The sequence below is a fragment of the Mus musculus genome, chromosome 1 (genome assembly GCF_000001635.26).
Source record: "Mus musculus strain C57BL/6J chromosome 1, GRCm38.p6 C57BL/6J".
NCBI classification, from domain to species: domain Eukaryota; kingdom Metazoa; phylum Chordata; class Mammalia; order Rodentia; family Muridae; genus Mus; species Mus musculus.
The window spans coordinates 161,515,554-161,541,511 of NC_000067.6; the positions used below are offsets into that span (position 1 = coordinate 161,515,554).

Genomic DNA, 25,958 nt, shown 5'->3' on the forward strand with positions numbered 1-25,958 from the left:
TAGCTTTGCTGAATTCACCTAACTAGTAATAAGTAAAGCCTAACTCCAGCTCTCATTCTTTCAACCCATCCATAAAAATCATTTTATTGAAGTTCCCCTTAAAATTGAAAATACAAATAGCATTTACCAATTTTTATAGTTCTCTAGTTCTTTCATAGCCTCTCTTATCTCTATTATCTCTCCTGTCTCTAGCATTTTTCCGGGCATTATGAAATTTTGCTAAATTTATTTTTAGCAAAGAGAAAAAATCAGTATAGTGGACAGAACTAGGTGAATACAAAAATCACAGGAAGCCCAGTGTATTGTTATCTCTTAAATGAGTTTTACCAACTAGTCCTGTAGGAATTCATTTAATGAAATGCCTTTGTCATAAATTCTTTCCTGTCTTTTAACTCTCTAGATATCCAGGCAGAGTTGGATATATTTCCAACTAATTGAGTTTTATTCACATCTTTATTATTATAATTATTTTAGTTATATGTTTTATATTTACTTTCATATTTTTCTTCATACTGGACTATCAACTTCTTAATAGAAAAAAAATCCTTCTTATTACTACTGCCAGCGTTTACATGATATTTGATGTGTAGCAGTTACTTAAAAATATTACTAAGAGAAATTGGAATAAATGTTAATTAAACTCAGTGAGTCACACACAGAAAGACGATATGAAACAGAATAGGGACATGTTGAAAATAAGTCCAAGAGGAGAGAGGGACAACGAGAGGGGGTGAGGGATGAAGACAACTAAAATTTATTATGTAAATGTGTGATATTTTTAAACGATTTAAAGAATTTTTTTTAAAGCGAAGAAAGCAATCCACGTTCTGAAGAACTCCTTTGACTTTATCATAAAGGCCTATGTGATTCTATTATTAATAACGGGTCAAGTATTTATTTTGCTTAATTATTTTTCTTTAAACAAAGAAGGAAAAAAGCACATATAATCAGATTTCCCCATTACTAACTTGAACTCCTCCTAGACTGTAGCTGGTTGGGCTCTCTTTCAGAAGCTTTGTGTCGCTATTTAAAAATTGCCTTCATCCTATGCCCCACCTGTCGTGCTTTACTTACGAGCTGTCGATTGGAGCCCAGCTGTAAAACTGTCTGGCCACATCTCTCCTCTCTGTGCCCTTCTTTATCATTCACTGGAGAGAGGCGCCAGTGCAGCATCAGGAATCCTGTATAGACTCTCTCAGCACTCTCTCCTCTCTGCCTCCCCCAGTTGTATTTCAGTGTATCCTTCCTGACTCTCAAAACCATTTATACAATCAGCCTTCCACAAATACAGGGATTATGGCTAATGACTCTTTTCAGAAGTTACTTTTGTGATAACTTTATAGTTGTCCTAATCTATAGCCAGTGCATGAAAGAACTTAAGCTGGAGGAATTTAATGAACCCTATTACTACAACATCTTAAAAGTGATAAGAAACTGCCTACAGATAGAATTTATTTGAGGCTAAAGTGCATGCATTTAATTAATGTTAAAATATGTGCTTGTTGGGGCTAGAGAGATGCATCAGTGGTTAAGAGCACTGGCTGCTCTATCAGAGAACCTGGGTTCAATTCCCAGCACCCACATGGCAACTCTCAATTGTCTTTAACTCCTGTTCCAGGGGATCTGACAACCTCACACAGACATACATGTGGTCAAATTACCAATGTACCTAAAATAAAAATAAGTAATTTATTTTTAAAAACTGTGTACTGCCTAAAGTGGACTTTAGTACCACATTAGTACTGGCTAAGGTAGACCTTAGTACTACATTAGTACTATAGTACTAAAGTACTCAGAAAGGCTCTGAGTGCTTTAGCTGAGTTCAAGTTTAGAGTGACCTAACTGAGCTAAGGTTACTATAGGCCATTCTTTCTTTCATCTTTTCTTTAAGTGAAGTGACAGCAGATTGCTATGTTCCAGGAAAGGTTTTGGTGCTACAATCCCAAAGCATCAGGCAAATGAGACTATTAGTGGTTCTTTTTTCCATGGTCACTGTTAACATATCCTCGTTCTCATTTTTCCACTTCTGCTTTCACAGTGAAAATAGAGAAGTTTATGCAAAAGACGAGAGGAAAGGAAAACCCTTTGCACAGATTCTTGTTCTTTTGAGCTTCTAGGAAAATCAGAGCTCTATTAGGAAGTGCGATTACCTTTTTTATTCCTACTGATTTGTTTTTATATAGCCTTTGATAATTCCAGTTATCTTCAAAGTAATCCTCAGAGCAATCTTTTCTCATACAATAACCATCTGATGTGTGACGGGTGGTAAAAATCCCCCAGCATTTTCTTCTCTCCACTGAACAGCACACTTGTGATACAGAAGAAATCCCAAAAGTGATGCCAAGAAGCCTCCGATCTGTCCTTGCCATTGACTAACCAAGCTTGGTTAGTGCCCCTCAGTTTTGGCACCGATCTCTATAAAAGAAATAATTATAGTAATTTTTTAAATGAACAAATTAAATTTATTTTTTCACAGTTCTAGGAGTGAGCAAGTCTAAACCAAAACATATTTGTCTCAATGTGCTTCCTAGATGGTCATTTCTGCTGTAAACTCATGTGGTAAAAGTGGTAAGGTACTTGTTTGGGCCTTTTCTTGAGACATATAGTTTTGAAATTAAAATATAATTATAGAATCTTCCTTCATTCCTTTTGTCCCCCAAGCCCATCTACCTTCTCAACCCACGCCCTTTTTCCCAATTTCATGGCTTTTAGTTTTTTCTTTAGTTGTTAATAATACAACCTGCTTAGTCCATATGTTACTTGTATGTATATGGATTTAGAGCTGACCACTTGGTTTTGGAAAACCAATTGGAAGGTTCGTTCATAGGAAAGACTATTTCTCTTATTTTTAGCCTTCCTTGGTTGCCTATAGTTCTTTGTAGTTGAAATCTTAGGCCTGTTTGCAACAACATTAATTCTATTCATAATTTTTCATTTTCATAAGAGAGTAGCCTATTCTAGTTTCATTTTTGTTGCTGTAATAAAACTCCTTGACCAAAAGCAATTCAGGGGAGGGAAAAGTTTATTTGGCTATGGTCCTTTATTTGGGGGGAAGTCAAGGCAGGAACTCAGGCAGCTTGCTGTTTGTTTTGTTTTGTTTTGTTTTGTTTTGTTTTTCTGTCTGTAAATCCACACACATAGTTTTTCCCACATATTATATTTCCAAACAAATGCTTGTGATTCTTATTTCATTTCAAGGTAGGTAAGTGCAGAGAGATACACCCCATGCTACCTGCTTGCTTCCAGACAGCCTCTTCCACTCTCCCACACTTCCACAGTCTTAAAATCTCTGTCAATGGAATGTGATGATACCAATAGTGGGCTGGGTTAGTTAACCATCAAAACAATCCCCCATAGACATGCCTGTAGAATAATCTGATATAAGCGACACCTAATTAAGGCTCCCTTCTCAAGTTGTGTCAATTGACGCTAACTTATTAACTAATTGTTAACTAATCAATATACTTCTCAAATACTCCAGGTTTCTTACTTGGTTATGTTAGGATTTTAAGATGAAATTTGAGACAACACAAACATTAGATCTTAACAATAGTTTTGCCTTGTAGGAATGTGCCAATATTTCTTATTCAATCCCTAGTAAAGTTATCTTGGCTGCTTCCAGTTGGGCGATGATGACTGAGTCTGTTACATTTGTTCATCTACATGTTTTTGTGTGAATGTGGGTTTTCAGGTTAGCTGAGTAACTCTCTCTCTCTCTCTCTCTCTCTCTCTTTCTCTCTCTCTGATCAAAATCAGTATCCACGAGTATGTCTAAGATGTGGGTTTTCAGGTGAGCTCAGTAACTCTCAACTGTTCTCTTCTGGACATAGTATTTATATCATAGGATAACCATGGAAACCATAATCATTATCCATGAGTACATCTAAGATGTGTGGACTACAATGGTATGTAAATGTGATTGTAATCACCTGTCCCTCCCTGCTCTCAGTCTAGTTGTTCCACTGAAACTAAAATGCAGCACTCCAGAATAGGCTTCATTTGTAATGGATCCAGGGAGACACCATTTGCTCCTCATCCAAGCACTACTCTTCCACAGTGCCTAGAATGGCCTTAAATGTTGTGAGTAGCTAGCTATTCCAGTTCATCAGCTAAAGCGTTGTCTCCCTGCCCCTTCTTTGGGTCATCTTTATGTTATTCACACATAATCATGTTATTCAACCCAAGTGCAAGGATTTATCTTTAGGCAAGTTTCATATTGTTTGTCTTGACTCAAATGCAGGAATATGCTGAGGTCTTGGAGTCAGACTTAGAAGCGTTCTAAGTTAATCCCTAGTTTTGCAGTGTGTGCAGTGTGTGCTGATACAGTAATTGCTTTTCATTCTTTGCCACTGAAGAACTGGAAGACTCTGTAGTAAGTTAGCCCTGACAGTCTTTAGGGTAGAGTCTCCCAGGAAGTTTGATGCTTCGTAACTAGGCCTAAGAAAAGCCCAACTACTGGCTTCCCTTTAATGGGGGAAGGGAAGGTAACACATGCCATGACACACAATATAGAGGCCAGAGGACAACACCATGCAGTCGGGGACTGACCTCAGGTTACTAAGACTGCATGGTATGTCCCTTTACCCACAGAGCCACATGACCAAACGTAATTAGTATATTTTTGTTGTTAGTTATTTAGTTGATTGAATGAACAGGAACAAGGTGATTTATTCCCCTTTCCAGTTCTTATGAGAGTTCTTGCTTCTTGAATGGAAAATTGATTATCTTCTAGTGGAAGATGATGACTTCAGAACTTCCTATTTTGTTTGCTTCAGTGATGAAAACATCTGATTCATTAATTTTCATGCTCTGAAGTTATTTACTGCATGGGAGAACTTCCTCTTTTCACAGGAAATCAGAGCATAAAACACTCACCAGAACTTATTTCCAATGTCTTTGACATAGTCTTCCCGTGGTTCTGCAGTACAGTTCCACAGACTGGGGGTTATTGGAAACAGAATTTTATTTCTAACAATTTGGGGTTTGGGAAACATAAAAGCAAGGAGGCAATGCCTTGTGCCTTACTTTACCCTCACCCAGCAGAAGTTGGGAAGACAGGAGAGAGCAACTCTATTCCCCAGCAAGTGCCTGCTACTCTAGCCTTAATCAAGAGTAAGTGTTGCTGGGACCTTTATGATTCCCATGCTCTCTCGAACCCTCAGCTGCCAACACACCGGAGCACTGGAGAGTAAGACTAGACTTTGACATTATTGTGGAGGGCACTTATAGATCACAGTAAGTTTCTTTGTGTATCTTAAAAATCCCCGACTTGGCAGTTTATCTTCTGAAATAGCAGCTAACTATGGGAAATTTAAATCATATTTTCAATTTTGGATGGTAAAATTTAATTTTACATCACACTTACAAGGATGGTCATGTTTGATGTGGATAGAGTATCTTGGTTGAATTTTTTTTTTCAAAAAAAAAAAAAAAGAAGTGTCTACTGTGGAAATAGCTATAGCCATAACATTGCTTTTTATTGATAAATTTAGGAACTAGAAGTCCTAATACTGATCCAACTTTTGAACTGCCCTGCTAGAAACTGACAAAGTAGTAAACTGAGTATCTTGGTTGAATTTTTTTTTTTCAAAAAAAAAAAAAAAGAAAAGAAGTGTCTACTGTGGAAATAGCTATAGCCATAACATTGCTTTTTATTGATAAATTTAGGAACTAGAAGTCCTAATACTGATCCAACTTTTGAACTGCCCTGCTAGAAACTGACAAAGTAGTAAACTGAGTATCTTGGTTGAATTTTTTTTTTTCAAAAAAAAAAAAAAGAAAAGAAGTGTCTACTGTGGAAATAGCTATAGCCATAACATTGCTTTTTATTGATAAATTTAGGAACTTGAAGTCCTAATACTGATCCAACTTTTGAACTGCCCTGCTAGAAACTGACAAAGTAGTAAAAAGACAAAGCTTTTAAAGAATGTTACCAAAGATCAGATGGCCATAAAGGGGATGCTGGTAAGTGGACCTTGGTATTTAGGCTTTGGAAATCGAGACATAGACCTTTAGAGGCTTCCTGCTCACCTGAGTGTTTTTGCCAACTTATTCCACACATCTGATTTATTCTGTCTTTTATGGTTTTGTGGCATCTTAAAATTCCACTGTTATAACTGTACTTTCCCTTATACAATTTGAACACTGCTGGAGTTTTCTATCTCAGAAAACATTATTTGACCCCACAGTAAATGTGTTGGGCTTTTCAACTCACTTTTCAGGCCTTTTATTATCACTTTCTTTTCTTGTTTGTTTGCTTATTTTTGTTTTTGTTTTTATTATCTTTTAGTCACACATGGAGTCCAGGATTAACTTCCATCATCAAACTGAAAATGTCAAGCTCACCTTTGACATTGGAAATAGCTTAGAGTCATTTCTTTAGGGTAGGGTAGACCAGAAGTTGCTCCTGTGTGACCTGATGAAAACAAATCATCAGAATAAAAAAAAAGTTCACACACATATGCATATATATACATATATATACATGCATATACACACACACACACTAACACACACACACACACACACACTAAAACAGAAATCCACAAAGGTATCTGAAAAGTGTGGAGAAAAAGAAGTAAACCAAAAGGACATAGCCCTGCTGTGGGAAGGGGATCAGAAGTCTCACTGAAAAGCTATTTGAGCAGTTCATTTGTTTTTCTGTTCTGAGTGGTATTGGGGATTGAGGTCTCAAGAAGTAGGCTTTCCAACAATATTCCTAATTAAAACTAGTGAATCTATCTCAACCAGTAGATGCACACATTGCAACACAGAAAACAAGCAATGTGGAAAACCAAGGCAACTTGAATCTTCCAAAAGATTGTAAGACCTCAACTTCAGAATAAAAGAATATTGACATTGGTCAAATGTTGGTTGAAGATTTTAAAAGTTTACTGGTAAAAATTATAGATGGCTTAAAAGATTCTGAAAACTAGTAGATGGATTCCATTCACAATCTGATCAAGAAAACCAGACCCAGAGAGGAAAAACAATCAGTAAGTGGATTAAAAAATAAGGAGTACTGATCAAAAATAATTAACAGCATGAAAAATTCTGTAAGGACATTACAATTTTGAAAAAAATCTTGGAAATGAAAATCCATGAATAAAATAGAGTACACAGTAGAAAGTACAACCAAGAGAGCAACTGAACAGAAGAAAAGTACCAATGATGGAGGTCATTGGTCAACACATACTATATTCAAACATGAATAAAGGAAGTAAGAAAGGAAGGAAGGAAGGAAGAAAAGAAAGAAAGGAAGAAAGAAAGAAAGAAAGAGAGGAAGAGAGAGAGAGAGAGAGAGAGAAAGAAAGAAAGAAAGAAAGAAAGAAAGAAAGAAAGAAAAAGAACGAACCATGGCCATACATTCAATCTCTAGAATAAAATCAGGAAACTAAGCCTGTGAATCCATGGGCTGGAAGGTGAAATGGGATGAAAACATAAAGTTATTAAGGATCTATTTAGTGATGTGAAATCCAGATACTCCAAACCCAGGGGAAGACAGACACTAACGGCATTTAAAGCCTCTAAATGGTCATGACCAGCAAGAACCTTGCATAACATATGATGTCCAAGGTACAAATATATATATGAGACCAAAATAAAAAACTATTAGGAAAAAGGTGCTAACTCATATACAAAGGAAAACATATTAAAATGACATCATGTCTCTCATCAGCAACCTGAAAAGCCAGGAAAAGAGAGGGAAGAAAGACAGTTTCCATGGTGAGGACACTAGGACAGAATACATTTCATGAATGGGATGGATGAACAAAGAGCTAGGAAGGAATCCATCATACCTTACACAATAATAGCAATCCCTGATACCAGTAGGGAAAATAATCCAATCAGCCAGAAAATAAAAAGTTATAAAAGTTATAAAAATTACTAAATGTCTCTCAATAATAATCTTAAAGATAAATGCCTCAACTCACCAATAAAGAGATAGCCTGGCTGATTAAACTGGAAAACAAGAGTTGCTGATATTATCTCAAGTGGCCTATCTTGGTCTTTGAAGGATAAATTTAAAAAGAGACATCAAAAAATGTTTCTTTAGATGTGAACATGACATAAAAAACAAAGGGAGAAAGAGTACTTCTATAAAGCAAGGTTTTGTCAAGGCCTAGCTAAATGTTACCTTGATAAACTGCCATTATAAGGAAACTTTCTCATATGTTTCTGCTGTTACCAGGAAACTTTCTAATGCCAAGGTTAGTTGCCTATTCTGTTATGTTCCATTCTGCTGGGAAATAATCACAGTGGAAGTCAGCTTCCTGGGCCTAAACCACCAACCAAAGAAAACATATGGTGGGACTCATGGCTCTAGCTGCATATGCAGCAGAGGATGGCCTAGTTGGTCATCAATAGGAGGAGAAACCCTTGGTCCTGTGAAGGTTCTATGCCCCAGAATAGGGGAATGCCAGGGCCAGGAAGTGGGAGTGGGTGGGTTGGTGAACAGGGGGAGGGGAAAGAGATAGGGGTTTTTCAGAGGGGAAACTAGGAAAGGGGATTGCATTTGAAATGTAAATAAAGAAAATACCTAATAAAAATAAATGCATTCAGGGAAGAACAAATGCAGGGGTCCTAATAAACATATGAAAAGATAAAAAAAAAAGACTTCCATTAGTTCGGTAAAGTTCCTGAGACCTCCCTGGACACTGACATCTTACTTGGCAGAAGGAGACATGTACATTGGTAACTGACATCATGGTTGGCAAGATAAGATGTAAATTTTAGACTAGTCCCATCCTGGTGGACAAGTTAGGACATGAATATTACATAAGACAAGTTCCCTGCCACAGTTGAATACCTCAACCAATAGGAGCAGGATAAATATACAACAAAGACATGTTACTAAGGAAACCCCCTACCTGTAAATCCTGATGGTGATATAACTTGGCACAGATGATTGTGGATTTTGGGCTTAAAAATCCTGTGGGATCTTAACTCTGGGTCATGTTTCAGTTCCCAAATCTGGAACGTGGCCTTGGTTGACCAGTCCTGGGGTGTATGTTCAATAAACTACCCCTGTATGACTGAGATTGGTGTCTGTGTGCTCTGTGAAACAATCCCTTAACCTCAACAGTTTTCAATGATAATTTCACATTAGATAGGAAGACCTCAAGTAAGCAACTCGAAGTTATAATCAAGAAGCCCAAAAATGAACAAAGCAAATTTATACTCAATAAAAGAAAATTATAAAAGGCAGAGCAGAAACAAAGAACTAGAAAATTCTGAATATATCAATAAATACAGATATTCCTTTGAAACTACAAAATAAACAAATATTTAGAAAAAAGAGGGAAGGCTCAAAATCAGAAGTGGAAATAGATATATAGATGTGTTAAAGATTTTACCACTGAAATGGAAAGGATTACAAAGATTGCTATAAAAAGTAACAGATCAAACTGTAAAACTTAAAAAAATATGAATTTTTAGAAATACACATGAAAAATAGAAAATGTGAATGGAGGAATCATGCATAAAGACACCAAATCAATAATAAAAATTCCATTAAAAAGCACCAAATTTGATTGCTTCAGTGAGTGAATTATACCATTTCAGCAAGTAATACTAATTATTGACAAATTTCTAAGAAAAAATATAGAGAAGAAATACTCATAAACTGATTTTATGAGGTAGACATACTCATAAACCAATTTTATGAGGTGAAAACATTCATGAACTGATTTTATGAGGTCTGCACTATCTGATACTAAATCCAGAAAATGACTCTATAAAAGAAAATAACATTACATATTTGTTTTTCCAATAAATACAGATGAAAATAGTCCTTAACAAAATGCTACCCAACTGAATTCAACATCGTATTAAAATGAACATTGACCATCCTCAAGTGGATTTATCCTCAACCTACGGTGACATGAAAAATTCTGTGGCAATCGCAAATCTAAGTAGAGGCAAAAAAAGAGCATCTAGCGAAATTAAACATTTCTTCATATTATGTTTATATATCCCAGAAAATTAAGGTGGGAAGGAATGTGCTTCAACACAATAAAGGTTTGTGTGACACAGTCACAGTAGCATCATACCCAGTGGTGAAAGACCCAAAGAGCATTTTCTTGAAGATTGGGAACAGGAAAAAAGCAAGATGCTCATTCTTGTACTTCTTTTGAACAGTGTTGGAAATCCATGTCAACAGAGAAAGCAGAGATAGACAATAAAGGAAGAACTGGAATAGCCTCTTGTCAAATGACCATGATCACATAGAAAATCTTAGAAACTTCCTGAATTCAGTAAAATTACCAGATATGGAGCCAATGTTTAAAATTACAAGCTAATCTGTCCATTCAACTATCTAAAAAACAGTCATGAAAGAAATTCATTTTGTAGCCGGGCGTGGTGGTGCACACCTTTAATCCCAGCACTCGGGAGGCAGAGGCAGGTGGATTTCTGAGTTCGAGGCTAGCCTGGTCTACAAAGTGAGTTCCAGGACGGCCAGGACTATACAGAGAAACCCTGTCTCAACCCCCCCCCCCCAATTCATTTTGTAATAAAAATAAAATAAAATACTTAGGGATAAGTTTAATCAAGGAGGTGGAAGATCTATACACTAAAAACAATACTCATGAAAGAAATGGAAGGAGATATTAAACAGGAAGTCAGTCCATGTTCATTGGCTGGAAGAATAAACAATGCTAGTCTGTCTTTATTTTCCAAAGCAGTCTACAGGTTCAATACAAACCCCACAAAATTCATACTAGTGTTTTCAATAGAAATAGGAAAGTAATCCTGAAATTCATACAGGACCACAAATACTCAGAATATGCAAAAGATCTTTGCCAAAAGAAGAAAGTCTGAGGCATTGTACAACCTAACTTCAAATTACATCACCAAGCTTTAATAATAGCATGGACCTCGCAGCTTTATAGACACATAGATCAGTGGAACAAGAGAACCTAAATTAAGTTCATATTTATAATTACATGATTTCCTGCATAGAAAACAGGTACATGGCATGGAGAAAGATAGGTTACTTTAACAAATGATGTTGAGAAATCTGAATAAACCCATGCAGAAAAACAGAAGTATACCCTATATTTTTATACCCCATTAAAAGTCAAACTCAAAATATAGTTAAAATTTTAAGGGGAAAAAACTTGTAAAGTTACTACAGGAAGACATGGGAAGAAAATTCCATGAATTTTTTTTTTTGAACATTTATTTTGCTAACTCAGCAAAGGTGCCAGGTAACAAAAGCAACCATAGCCAAGGTGAGATCCTCTAAAACTCAAAGTTTCTGGCAATAGAGGGAACAATCAACAGGACACAGTACCTTCTTGGGAACCAGATGACAATACACACATTTTGTCACCAGGTAGGATGGATGTCATTACATTTTAAGTGCTCATATGGAAGCGAGTAACTTAACTCTTGGCACACGTTTGTAGAAATGTAAAATTTTACATCCACCCATTTACCATGGAAGTTCTCCCAAAAATGAAAGACAGAACCAACATGTGATCTATGAATCCCACCAAAAAGTTTATAACCCAAAGAAATAAAGTCAGTCTGTACCATTGCAGCGTTCTGCTTGGCGGCTAACACATGGAATCAACCTGAGAGTACTCTTCAAGCAAATGAATGGATGAAGAACACAGCAAGCATCTGCAATGAAATGCTGTTCTGCCTGAAAGGGAAGGAAAAACATATTTCCAACAACGCAGAAGGGGCCTGGTGGATATTACATTTAGCAAAAAAAGCTGGATATAGAGAGATGCGGCATGGCCTCTCCCTGTGACATCTTCAGAAACTGAGCTCTTTGAAGTAGTGAGCAGATGGTGTCTTCAGGGAATAAAAGAGGGCAAGAAAGGAAACTTACTCCATTAGCAGGAATAAGTTCAAGAGACACATTGTACAAGTGAATATAATTACCACTTACTGCATCCTTGAAAATTGCTAAGGAAGTAAATTTTAGATTCCCCTACACAAGTAAATCATAAACATTTTTTCCCCTTAAAGAACACATAGAATGTTCATTGTTTACAAACTCTCTGCTGTCAAATAAGAGTGATTGAGTCCCTTAAAGCAGATTCCATAGCTATAGAAAGCATCTGTGGTTTATAGTGTTAAATGTGTTTTGAATAACTGGACCAAAAAAAAAAGTTTGTGTATGCTTTGAAGTCATTTAAATAATTTGTTTCATTAACACAATAAGGGTGGAAACTGGGACATTATCCCAGAGCAGTTTATAATAGACGGTAGAACTAGGAAGTTGCTAGCCTGTGAAAGCTCTTGATGTGTCAATAATAATCAGGAAACAGGGAAACAAAGCTCAAGCTGTTTTCTATTTTGTCTTGCATATTACTTGTCCTTTTGGATCTCAGTGACACTTTTTTTCCCATGATACAGGAGCTCTTACAATAGTCCCAGGAGGACAAACATAATCAGCTGACTTATTAGGGTCATCATTGCATGCGTATTTTGTTACTTTTTTATTGTGTTTTTCGGGAAATTGATGGCAAAATCTGTCCTTTGTTTTCCTTTAGTGGCTCTAGAAGACATTATGTCTGAAAAGATCTCACTTAGCAAAGTAATGAACAACAGAATTGCAGGATAGGCTACCTCACCTAAACCTATCGACCATTATTTGGCAGTGGTTAGATCAACTTCAACATAAGGACTATGTGCTTGTCTTCAAACACATGTTCTATCAACACAGTTTCTGATACTGATGAACTTTTCAGTTAAGATATAGAATGTGCCTGTATGGTGCTAAAATGAGAAGTTGGCATTTCTGTTTACAAATGCTTAAGGAGAGGAACAATGAGTAAGGGCTGGCACTTCCAAAAGGGAAGTGGAAAGTGACATGTTTGAGTGCAGTATATGTGAGTAGCAATGTGGACTGGTTGGTAGAGTATTAAGTAGCGGGAAGCTTGGGATTCTGCTGTGTTCTGAAAGCCAAAGGAGATGTTCACAGTTATTTGGCATTATGAATATCTTTGCCCTTGATTCCAGGACTCCACAGCTGTTTCTTCCTGGGCATAATTGGCAATTAACATAGTGTACTGTTGCTGGGTGCTATGTCATTCTAAATACTGGTACCACATCGGATAAGATTACAGTTAGGTCTTGAGTTGATCATAAAAATATACTAAAGCCTATGTAAACAAAAGAAGAGTTATAACCTTGTTGAAGAAACATGTAGACAGCTGGGTATACTCTCTGTTACAAAGTAGTCCCCTAGGAAATTCATTCACCTGCAGACTTTACTCTGGCTAACTTTCATGGGGGATTTTCCTTAAAGACAGTGTGTAGGATCTTGACAGGTTTTCTGGTAATACACAGTCTCATTATAATCCTCCAGCTCCCCAAATGGTTTGAGAATGTCATTGTGCCTTCGTTTCCCATGGAAACTAAGTTTCTTCTGTTGATTTACCCATTACGTGTGTAGTCGCAGGGAGGTATGTTGAACTCTTAGCTAGTTATTTTATTCTATAATCAATAAGGAATGAAATAATTTTTAGGATAAACAAGGTCTCCTTGAATGTGTCAAAAATGTGAGTGGGTGAAGAAGAGCTAACCTGGAGGCCAGCCACAACTGTTCTTCTTTCTTGTTCTTTGTTCTTTTTGAGGCAGTGAAGAGGGAAGAGCATTGCTGGGGGTAAGACTTAGTCTTAGATATTTAGGGTTGTTGTATAATAATAAAACATTTACCTATTTTAAGTCTAAGTCACTTTGCCTCAATAGATGACCTGCCTTTTGTGAGTTCCTCTGAGGCAAGAAACTGTTTAGCACCTTATCATAAAACAGCAGGGGATTAAGTAATGTAGAACTGCTCAACTCTGCAGCCTGCTAGTTGAAGTTGCAGGAAGAAAAAGGGACACTTTGAAAAGTGATTTTTATCCTTTGTTTCTAAGTTCTAAGGAGTTTCCTATGAAAGGGTTAAAGCAAAAGGGGGAAAGAGCTCCTGAGGAAAAGGAAATAAGTGTTGTAAGAAAAAGCAGGAATAAGCAGTTAGGGGACCTGGGCTAAGGAAAAGAGAGATAAGGAGTCCCCTCTTCTCTTTGTCCTCAGCACTTATATATGTCAGAATAAATGATCACATGGTAAAAAGTTCATCACAAGTTCACACATAAATTCAAATCATAAATTGAATAAGAAGTTTACAACAGAGAATGTTTACATGCATATCCATTAGGAGTAATTATCTGACTAAACTTTCATCATCTGTCACAGCAATACCAGTATACGAAAAGTTAAAAACTATAATTTCTGTGACTAAATAGCTAGTGAAGTTTTGTACAGATAAATCCAGTCAATACTTATCTTCTGTCCTAGCACCTATAGTAAATCCTTGCTTTCCTTTTCATAACCTGGTTAATGGCTTGTACAACCTCTTGGAATGTGCTCTGAGTAGTAGAAGTCTGCCTGATGTCTCAGAAACAATTAAGCCATGACACTTGAAGAATGGCAGAATTCTCATTGCAGTTTTGATTATCAGAAAGGATTTAATAGCAGTCCCATTATCAAAGAGCATAATAATTACTATAATTTTAGAAATTCTTATAGGATCATAAGAAGTCATCTATCTGTCTACATATTACTATCTTTGTTGTTCTGCAGAGATCTGCTCAAAAGGGAGGGCTAATACCCAGTGATAGTCATATGTTTAATATTAAGAGGAAAAGCATATTAATAGCAGGAATCCTTCCTAAAATGAAAATTTCCTGGGCCTTGCCTGCTGGAGCAAATCCATCGTAGATTTTAGTCCAAGGCAGACTCATCTCAGGAAGATCACCTGCTGGTTTTTAGCTTCTTTTATGATGGCTTCTGACAGAGCCATTTACTTCAGGTATCACCATCTCCTTTTAAAAGAAATGGCTTCAACTCTTTAGTAAACTTGCATTCCGTGACCAAAGGAGCTAAAAGCTACTTTGAGAAATACCTACTTAATCTAGACATCTAATTTTTTCCTCTTTAAACAAATTTTATTGGTTATTTTATTTATTTATATTTCAGATGCTATCCCCCTTCCAGGTTTCCCCTCTAAAAACCTCCTATTCCACCCTCTTGTTTCTATGAGGGTGCTTCTCCACCCACCTACCCACTCCTACTTCATCACCCCTATACTTCAAGGCTTCATAGGACCAAGGGCCTCCCCTCCCAGTGATGCCAGATAAGGCCATTCTCTGCTACATATGCAGCTGGAGCCATGGGTCCCTCCAAGTGTATTCTTTGGTTGGTGGTTTAGTCCCTGGGAGCTCTGGGGGATCTGGTTGATTACTATTGTTGTTTTTCCTAAGGAAATCTCCAGTCTAAACTAGAGTGTAATGACCCTGGTTCAGGAGAGACTTTCTTTCTTCCCCACAACCTTCTTTATGATGTGGTTGTCCTGGAGAGATTTAAGGGCAATGACTTGAGGCTCTTCTCTTCTATCATCCAACATTTTTTTTCTTTTTTTTGTTCTGTAGTACTAGGGAGGAGCCCAAGACTCACTCATACTAGATAAGTACTCTACCACCAAGATATACATTTAGTCCACCTTCCACTTGTTGAACATCCAGTATGAAGTCAACCACTCTGCTCCATTCCAGGGAATGTTCCTGTTTAGACCAAACTAAGCTTTCTTGACAATAAGCTTTTTTCCTCCATATTGTGTAAAAACAGTATTTTATTTATTTACCTCTTCATATTTTGTAGCCTTTGACTCCATTTTGAGGATGGAGGATGATTGTCTATCTAGGTGGACATGTGGTAACTTTACTATTGCTATGATAAAATACCATGACCAAGGCAACTTATAAAATAAAGCATTTAACTTGACTTATAGTTCTAGAGAGTGAGGATTTATGATGGCAGAGTGTAGGCATGGAGACAAGAACAGCTGAGAGCTCACATCTTGAAACTCAAACAGGAGACATTAAGTACACTGGGGATATCAGGAGTTGTTTTGTTTTGAGATTAAAATATATTGACATCAGTTTCCTCTTCTCTTTTCTTTCTCTATACACTGCCTTATACCATTCTTGTTGTTTTTCAAATTCATGGGTTTCTTCATTAATTGGTGTTGCATGCATATATTTTAAAACCTCAAAGCCAACCCTTAGTGACAGACCTCCTAATCCTTCACAAACCAGTTTTATTAACTGGGGACCAGGAATTCAAATCACCATCTGTTTGGTACCACCAACATAGTAAAAGCTTATACATGACTTATTCCTGGGAATAGAAAAGGTTCTACTCAATAAATTTATCAGCAGCACAGAAATACATTAAAATAATCTTGGGAACACTGGGCAAGAGAACTTGTCAGATACACCAGACCAAGGAAGGGATGTAACTCCTTGTTCTACAGCTCACTAAAAGGTGAGCGTCTAGCTTTGTGATGGTGACAACTGCCACCAACTTCTTATCTGACCACGCAAAGGCTGTCAGGAAGAAAGGCCTTCAGCTCTGGTTGGTCCCCACATTTGATGTAGCCTAATCAACTGCTGTCTTTCCATATACCTGTTCCTTTGTCTATCTTTTTTTTTTTTTTTTTGCCTCTGCAGCTGGACTCAACTCTGAGATCTCACTCTCAGATCTGTGACACTCACAACCACTGATGTTCTGTTTCTCCACAGCCTTCTTACCACCATTGGCTGTTATCACCAATGAGGACTTGTGGGGAGCCGCCCTCACATTCGCCGTTGCAAGATGGCGCTGACATCCTGTGTTCTAAGTGGTAAACAAATAATCTGCGCATGTGCCAAGGGTAGTTCTCCACCCCATGTGCTCTGCCTTCCCCGTGACGACAACTCGGCTGATGGGCTGCAGCCAATCAGGGAGTAATACGTCCTAGGCGGAGAATAATTCTCCTTAAAAAGGGACGGGGTTTCGCCATTCTCTCTCTTGCTCTCTTGCTCTTGCTCTTGCACTCTTGCTCTCTTGTGCTCTGGCTCCTAAAGATGTAAGCAATAGAGCTCTTGCGCTCTGGCTCCTAAAGATGTAAGCAATAGAGCTCTTGCTTTTGCTCTTGCACTCTTGCGCTCTTGCGCTCTGGCTCCTAAAGATGTAAGCAATAGAGCTCTTGCACTCTTGCACTCTTGCTCCTGAAGATGTAAGCAATAAAGTTTTGCCGCAGAAGATCCCGGTTTGCTGCGTTCTTCCTGGCCGGTTGCGAGAACGCGTGTAAGAGTTGGTGCTGAAACCCGAGACGAGAAAACCCGGGACGAGAAATCCTGGGACAAGAAAACCCGGGACGGTTACCATCACCGGTGCAAGGAAGATCCCTCATTCCGGAACCAGAACTGCGGGTCATGGTAATGAAGTGTTCCCGTAAAACAGACTGTTGAGAAGGATCCAGCCTGGATTCAGAACTCCTCAGCTGGGGAACGGTGGTAATGAAGTGTTCCCGCAACACAGACTGTTGAGAAGGATTCAACTGCGTGAATTCAGAACTCTTCAGCTGGGGAACAGGGTACCCGTAAGTATAGCTTTACAAGGTAAGTCTGGTCTTGAACTTTCTAACGAAATTCAAGACAGTCTATCAGAAGTAAAGTGGGAAATAGCTTTACAAGGTACGTCTGGCCTTGAACTTTCTAACGAAATTCAAGACAGTCTATCAGAAGTAAAGTGGGAAATAGCTTTACAAGGTATGTTTGGCCTTGAACTTTCTCTAGTGTTAGGAGCCTTTTTGTTCCTTTTCACATGTTATCAAGCGGTTAAGGGAGGGCTGAAAATTCTGGATGAAATTCAGGGCAATCTATCAGAAGTAAAGCGGGGAGAGAGAGTAGGAGCAAAGAGGAAATATGGTACACAAAATAAGTATACAGGCCTTTCCAAGGGTCTTGAACCCGAGGAAAAGTTAAGGTCAGGTAAGAATACCTGGGGAGAGATTGGAAGGAAGGAGAAGGAAAAAGAAAAGAAAAAATATCAATCAGCGGAGGTTTCTAGGAGAAGGAGCCTATACTCATCACTAGATGAGCTCAAGAAGGCAGTTCTTAGTAGTTCTGAATCAGATGAAAAGGCTATTAGGGCCTGGAAGGCGCTCTCCCGAGCAGGTGAAGCCACTGGACAACTAACAAAGATCGTCCAGGGACCTCAGGAGTCCTTCTCAGATTTTGTGGCCAGAATGACAGAGGCAGGCTCTTGCAGCCTACAAGGTCTTATTATCCACCCTGGAGTTGTAGATCAGGATTATAAAGGGGAACTTCAGGTTCTCTGTTCTTGTCCTCAAGTTGTCTTTTCTATATCACAAGGGGACAGAATAGCTCAACTAATGATTTTGCCAAGCCTACATGGCTGTTTTTCCTTCCTCTGGTATTCCTCGAGCCGCCAGAGGGATTGGTTCTACTGAAAATGATTCTGATTACTTAATAATGCCTTTAGATTGTTGTCAAATTTTATCTACTCATGTAGGGGTAAACCCTCGTGGTGTCAGGCCATTACAGGTCTGGCAAATGGATGTCACGCATATTTCCTCCTTTGGGAGAAATCAATATTTACATGTGTCCATTGACACATGTTCTGGCATCATGTTTGCCTCTCCGTTAACCAGAGAAAAGGCCTCACATGTGATTTAACATTGCCTTGAGGCATGGAGTGCTTGGGGGAAACCCAAACTCCTTAAGACTGATAATGGACCAGCTTATACATCTCAAAAATTCCAGCAGTTCTGCCGTCAGATGGACGTGACCCACCTGACTGGACTTCCATACAACCCTCAAGGACAGGGTATTGTTGAGCGTGCGCATCGCACCCTCAAATCCTATCTAATAAAACAGAAAAGGGGGAGTCAAGGCTCTACCCCGAGTACCAAGAGTGTCTGTGTCTATGGCACTCTTTACACTCAATTTTTTAAATCTTGATGCTCATGGCCATACTGCAGCTGAACGTCATTGTTCAGAGCCAGATAGGCCCAATGAGATGGTTAAATGGAAAAATGTCCTTGATAATAAATGGTATGGCCCGGATCCTATTTTGATAAGATCCAGGGGAGCTGTTTGTGTTTTTCCACAGAATGAAGACAACCCATTTTGGATACCAGAAAGACTCACCCGAAAAATCCAGACTGACCAAGGGAATACTGATGTCCCTCGTCTTGGTGATGTCCAGGGCGACAATAACAAAGAGAGAGCAGCGTTGGGAGATAATGTCGACATTTCCACTCCCAATGCCGGTGATGTATAATGCTCAAGTATTCCCCTGCTTTTTTACCACTAACTAGGAACTGGGTTTGGCCTTGATTCAGACAGCCTTGGCTCTGTCTAGACAGACGACTGACACCATTAACACATTGTCAGCCTCGGTGACCACAGTCATAGATAAACAGGCCTCAGCTAATGTCAAGATACAGGGAGGTCTCATGCTGGTTAATCAACGCATAGATCTTGTCCAGGAACAACTAGATGTATTATGGCAAATAGCTCAGCTGGGATGTGAACAAAAGTTTCCGGGATTGTGCGTTACTTCCATTCAGTATGAGAAATTTACTAGGGCAGCTAATTTGTCAAAAAGTCTTTCTCAGTATATGTTACAGAATTGGACGGCTGAATTTGAACAGACCCTTCGGGAATTGAGACTTGCCATCATTCAGGTCAACTCCACGCGCTTGGACCTGTCCCTGACCAAAGGATTACCCAATTGGATCTCCTCAGCATTTTCCTTCTTTAAAGAATGGGTATGGGTGGGATTATTTGGAGATACACTTTGCTGTGGATTAGTGTTGCTTCTTTGGTTGGTCTGTAAGCTTAAGGCTCAAACTAGGAGAGACAAGTGGTTATTGCCCAGGCACTTGCAGCTCTAGAACATGGTGCTTCCCCTGATATATCTATGCTTAAGCAATAGGTCGCTGGCCATTCAGCTCTTGCACCCCATGAGGCTAGTCTCATTGCATGGGATAGAGTGAGTGTGCTTCAGCAGCCCGAGAGAGTTGCACGGCTAAGCACTGCAGTAGAAGGGCTCTGCGGCATATATGAGCCTATTCTAGGGAGACATGTCATCTTTCAAGAAGGTTGAGTGTCCAAGTGTCCTTCTCCCCAGGCAAAACGACACGGGACCAGACCAGGACCCCTCTGGGTGATGAGCCTGAGAGGAGGTTATGTGTACGGCTCCTTTACCTGCACACTGGGGATTTGACCTCTATCTCCACTCTCATTAATATGGGTGGCCTATTGCTCTTATTAAAAGAAAAGGGGGATCTGTGGGGCGCCGCTCTCACATTCGCCGTTGCAAGATGGCGCTGACATCCTGTGTTCTAAGTGGTAAACAAATAATCTGCGCATGTGCCAAGGGTAGTTCTCCACCCCATGTGCTCTGCCTTCCCCGTGACGACAACTCGGCTGATGGGCTGCAGCCAATCAGGGAGTAATACGTCCTAGGCGGAGAATAATTCTCCTTAAAAAGGGACGGGGTTTCGCCATTCTCTCTCTTGCTCTCTTGCTCTTGCTCTTGCACTCTTGCTCTCTTGTGCTCTGGCTCCTAAAGATGTAAGCAATAGAGCTCTTGCTTTTGCTCTTGCACTCTTGTGCTCTTGCGCTCTGGCTCCTAAAGATGTAAGCAATAGAGCTCTTGCACTCTTGCACTCTTGCTCCTGAAGATGTAAGCAATAAAGTTTTGCCGCAGAAGATTCCGGTTTGCTGCGTTCTTCCTGGCCGGTCTCAAGAACACGTGTAAGAAGGACTCTATTTCCATGTCCATGGGCTCACTTCTGAAACCTTGTGAACTCTGCCATATAGTCTTTTCCCTTTACAACCACTCTATAAACCGTATATACACTCTTAGATTGATGTCTTCACTGGATGGCGTGGAGGGCGTGGCCTGAGAATTAGTAATGGCAATTAAGACTAGAATAGAAGAGCCCAGGCTTGACTCAGCCAGCTTTACCAAGGAAAGCAGAAGTATCTGGCAAATGGCTGCCATTGAAACCACTATCTCTTATAAATTCGCTGTTACTTAATACATTCTGACATTGAAGAAAGAGAAACACATTTGTCTATTTTTTTGAAATAACACACTCATCACAGTAACATGTCTTGTCTAAAAAAGTCTTGCAATATAGTCAGAGAAATATATACATAAATCCTTCTTCCAGATTATACCAGGGCACTGAAGCAGATGGAAATTTGCACTGAAAGGAAAATGTGCCAGTGTGTATTTTCCTGGAAAGATGCCTTATGAGAAAGACAATTCTCTCTGTCTCTTTCACTGAAGGTGTATTGAAAGAGAACTAAGTTTACCACCAGAAGGACTGAAACTGGTTTTGCTGTCTTGAAACAGTGAAATCTCCACTAGAAAGCAGCCTCCTTGTGAGGCCCGCTGCCAGAGCAACTCAGGGCCTGCACAGGTACCCAGTGGTACCTTCCCCACCAGCTGCATGCTTGGCCAGCTCATGCTCTTCTGGCTATGAACATCTCTTCCTGTTGATGGTGGGATGGGATTGGAGTGAGGGAGGAATTCAGGATGGTGAAAGCATTCTTTGTCAGGCTCTCTGTGTAATGCTAAAATTAAGAAGGAAAACACAGTAGCTGGCTCTTATTGCTTCCCTTCTGGTTTCATGAAGTTCTCTGAAGAGTCCCATCAACTAATGTCAAGAAAGGTCCTTGGGATTCTTAGATGCATGGCAATGAATAATGAAGGGTGGTTAGAGCTGTAACAGAATGTAACTTGAATTCCTGAAGCCTTTTTTTTATTAGAAAATATCACCCCTGCTCTATTTCATACACATCTACTCTTGAGTTCTTTGCTTTCTGTTTTATGTCTACTCTTTTCAGTGCTTCTCCCTACCACCTCTTCTCTAAATCTGGACACTGCCAAGGCTCATATGAATCTTCTTCCCCATGTTATTACACGATTCATGTCCACCTCCAATTCCTGAATTCTCAGCAGATGCCTTCATTACTATTTAGATATGACATTTTCTTTAATTGCCTTGGATATCTTCATTTCATTTTCTGTAATTCACAAAAAGAGTCTACATCATAGAATTATTTTCTAGTCATAGCAGAATATACATATTGTTGGTCCAAATAGATGCTTCCTTGATTGACTCTGGAGGGACCTATATAATTAGAAAACTCGAATGGGGTTTTGTCTCAGGACTGATTGAAGATGCAAAGAAAACTATGATGTGGGTAGCTAGGGGTGGAATGTTCAAAGGGTCACCTACTAACTATGGGTATACACCACAGCTTATTTTGGTGGAGATCTATTCCATGAAATTCAAGAGGAATGGAGCTATTCTGAAAGTCAGACAGAAGATCAAGGTGATCTTCCACATTTCTAGTTAGAGAAAGGTTGACCAGCAAAACATGCTACCACTGCTTTCTCACTCAGCCTAGGCTTTGCGTGGCCCATTACATCCTTTGCCTTCATTAGCTAGATCTTGTATCTACAATAGTAGAATTTATGAGTCAAGTATGCTTTGTTTATATGAATACTGGCTCATCTTGCCAGGGAAAGGTGTGTGTTTTCTATCTTTTACTGTCTACAATGCACTTGTGATGTTATTGCAATTTCCTAATTTCATCTGAGAAAAGAAACTCTGGGTGGCTTTGATGCATGATGCTGCAATTTTTGATCATGAGATTCTCAAGGTTCCAAAATACACAAATCACCAGACAAGCTGGAACTCACATGTGGAAAATAATAAACTGCTTTGGTTTATGCTGGAAGCTGTATCAGAGATATCAGTGTGACCATATGGACTAACATTCCTGTTTTCTAACCAATACAAAAAGCCACCTATAGCTAAAGTCAGGAGGATGATCTAAAAATTCCTTCTCATTTCCTAAATAATCATGGGGAGTTCAAAAGTAGTAACACTAGAAGATGTATGAGCCAGAATACTGTCAGGCTTAGGATTTTTACCAAGATCTTGTAACATTGTGTGGGGCTTTCTGTTACAGCATCTGCAAGCACTTTCATTCAATTGGACAAAATAAAACCCTAGACTCTGACAAAATTCCCAAGAAAAAGTCCCTTATATTAATAAAAATAATATCAATTAATTGAGGTTTAAATTGATACGGGCTGACTTTAGCACATGATAGTTTAATCTTCACAGTGGAGCTACAAGATAAATAATATTGGCAGCATCCTAGAGATAAGTAAACAGTGGAATGGAAAAAGAGCTTGTCAAGGTTGGCTTTAGGCTACAAAGCCTTCTCAAATAAATGAAAGAAACATATAGACCCTGGGCTTCTAGAGGCTAGACTCTAAGATCCTTATATCTGAGACCTTGTATAGCATATACTTAAGAGGATTAATGAATAGAATCTCATGACAGGTTGATGAGAATGTGCTCTGCTGGTTTCCTAACTATGATGGAGGGATTTTTAGGAGCTCATGTCAAGAAGCTCATCATTGGTTTCAGGGTGCAGCAAAACCACTTACCTCCTTCTCCCATATTTCCCTTCTTGGAAGAGTTCAGAGAGAGCTGGAGCTATGCAGCTTCCAGTTATAGTTAAGCTGTTGAGGCTTTGATGCTGGAGCATGTGACAGCTAGTCACGTGTCCACACTCAGGAAACAGTGAAGGACGAATACAAATGCTAAGTCAACTTTGTTTGTGATGCTGTACTGACTCCCACAGAATGCTGCTATCCACAGTTAGGGTGTGTCTTCCTACTTCACTTAGCTTAGACTGATCAGCTTTGCAGATACAGTCAGAGGCTATTTCCTAGGTGATGTGAGAGCCTATCATTTTGACAATCAATGGCAACCTCTCCCTACTCTTTACCTTGCTTGGTAAAGATTTATCATCTAGGTGACTCTAGATCTTGTCAAGTTGACAATCATCAACAATCACAAGCTCCCTAGTATTTGCCTTATTGGAGCTCAGCGAGAGTTACTGTTATAAAGTCAGAAGAAAGGGTCAGAGATGAGCCAGGCTTCAAGATCAAGTTGAGCTGAAGCTGCAAGTTCTGAGACCATGAAATCGATAGAAGCAAATGGAAAGATGGAGTCCCAGTGAATGAATGGATGGATAGATAGGTGGAATGTCCAGATGGATGAATATGCAGACTTACAGGTGGCAACTCTAATAGGCTGTTATCAGTTGTGGGGATTGAAGTAAACTGTAGCCCTCGGGATAGTTGGAATTTTTCTGCCTATCAGTGTCAGGTGATAGGTGGGTGGGGGTATAAGTGGCGCAGCAGTAGGTGCTTTCCTCTTGGTGGGCTTTAAGTGAGGGAATTGCAGCCTTTCCTCTGTCTGGTGTGTTAGGCAAGTTCTTGGGCCTAGTTTTCCAATTTCAATGTACTCATATGCTCCTACAGTCCTAATTTACTTTGATGAGTTTATAGGGTGGCACCATGTCTACTTTTAAGAATAAGCTATTTATCAGTCTTTGCCATACACGGGGTGCTGGACAGATGGTGTTGTTTCTATGTGCAATGAGGTGCAGTGATTCTTCTTGTGTTCACACTCAAAGTATAGTTAAATGTTGATTGCAGAATGTCCTTATATCAACAAATAAGTATAGCCCTCATCCCTCATTAAGGAAATGTCTCCTGCAACAGGGAAAGAAAATCACAATCAAAAAGGTGGAGTTGTGAAGCCCACTGCCAAGTAATACATCTACAAAACACAATTGTTATGTGGACATCTGTCTATAAATGGGACTCAGATATCTGAATATTAAAAGTTAAACAAAGAAATTTACCTCCTCAAACAAAAGCTAATCAAAACCAAAGAACAAAACAGCAACAACAAAAAGCCCAAACTGAAAAAAAAGGCAAGAAATTAAAAAGTTAGCCCAAACTCTTTCTTTTTATTTTTTCTTCAGGATATTGACAAATTTTCTTTATTTTATGCTATATCTCACCAAAATATCTAGCAAAATACTTTATATGACAATATTGAAGTATTTGACTTTCTTGTTGACGAATTTATATTAAATGTACATTTTAAAATGTGTTATCATTTGTAAAACAAACCAATAAAAGAAAGAATTGGTGGTTTCTGCAATTGTAAAGGTACTTAGATATTTTAATGATCTGAATTTCTAATATTTATTGTAAGAAATGTATATTTTTATGAAAGGACTACAGAATTAAGAAGAATATAGGCAGAGACAGCATTAGGGAAGCAGAAAAGCCGGCCTGACCAGGGTCACAAATCCCTCCAGTCGGTGCCAGCACCAGGCCAACTTGGGCGTGGAGTCAGCAGACACCACCAGGGTCCCTAGAGGACAGCTTCTGAGGCAGACCCCATTTCGGGCTCCAGACATCCTGGCACCTTCCCTGCCAGAGGAGAGGTGTCTGCCCCACCTAGGAGGGCTTTGCCTGTGCACCTGGGGGTGCTATCCCCTGTACTGAGGCATATAAAGTTTTCAAGACCAATGGGCCTCTCTTTCCACTGATGGCCGACTAGGCCAACTTCTGATACATATGTAGCTAGAGACACGAGCTCCAGGGGGTACTGGTTAGTTCATATTGTTGTTCCACCTATAAGGTTGCAGATCCTTTTAGCTCCTTGGATACTTTCTCTAGCTCCTCCATTGGGGGCCCTGTATTACATCCAATAGCTGACTGTGAGCATCCACGTCTGTATTTGCTAGGCCCAAGAATAGCCTCACAAGAGAGAGCTATATCGGGGTCCTTTCGGCAAAATCTTGCTAGTGTATGCAATGGTGTCAGCGTTTGGAGGCTGATTATGGGATGGATCTTTGGATATGGCAGTCTCTAGATGGTCCATCCTTTCGACTCAGCTCCAAACTTTGTTTCTGTAACTCCTTCCATGGGTGTTTTGTTCCCAATTCTAAGAAGGTGCAAAGTGTCTACACTTTGGTCTTCTTTCTTCTTGAGTTTCATGTGTTATGCAAATTGTATCTTATATCTTGGGTATTCTAAGTTTTGGGGCTAATATCCACTTATCAGTGAGTACATATCATGTGAGTTCTTTTCTGATTGGGTTACCTCACTCAGGATGATGCCCTCCAGGTCCATCCATTTGCCTAGGAATTTCATAAATAGCTGAGTAGTATTCCATTGTGTAAATGTACCACATTTTCTGT

The 25,958-nt window shown here is 39.1% G+C and overlaps 1 long non-coding RNA gene across 2 annotated transcripts in view; it reads right to left on the minus strand.

Annotated features, from left to right (window-relative positions):
- Positions 1-521: 521 nt before the first annotated feature.
- Gm31815 overlaps positions 522-25,958 on the minus strand; it is a 75,384-nt gene continuing 49,947 nt past the window's right edge. Inside the window, exons 1-3 of one of the 2 annotated variants that reach the window (XR_373650.4) lie at positions 11,539-11,651; positions 6,346-6,415; positions 522-2,415 (exon numbers count right to left, since the gene is read on the minus strand). This is a non-coding gene — a long non-coding RNA (predicted gene, 31815). Of the gene's footprint in view, positions 2,416-6,345; positions 6,416-11,538; positions 11,652-25,958 lie in introns of those variants that run through there. The other variant, XR_865679.2, reaches the window with a different exon arrangement.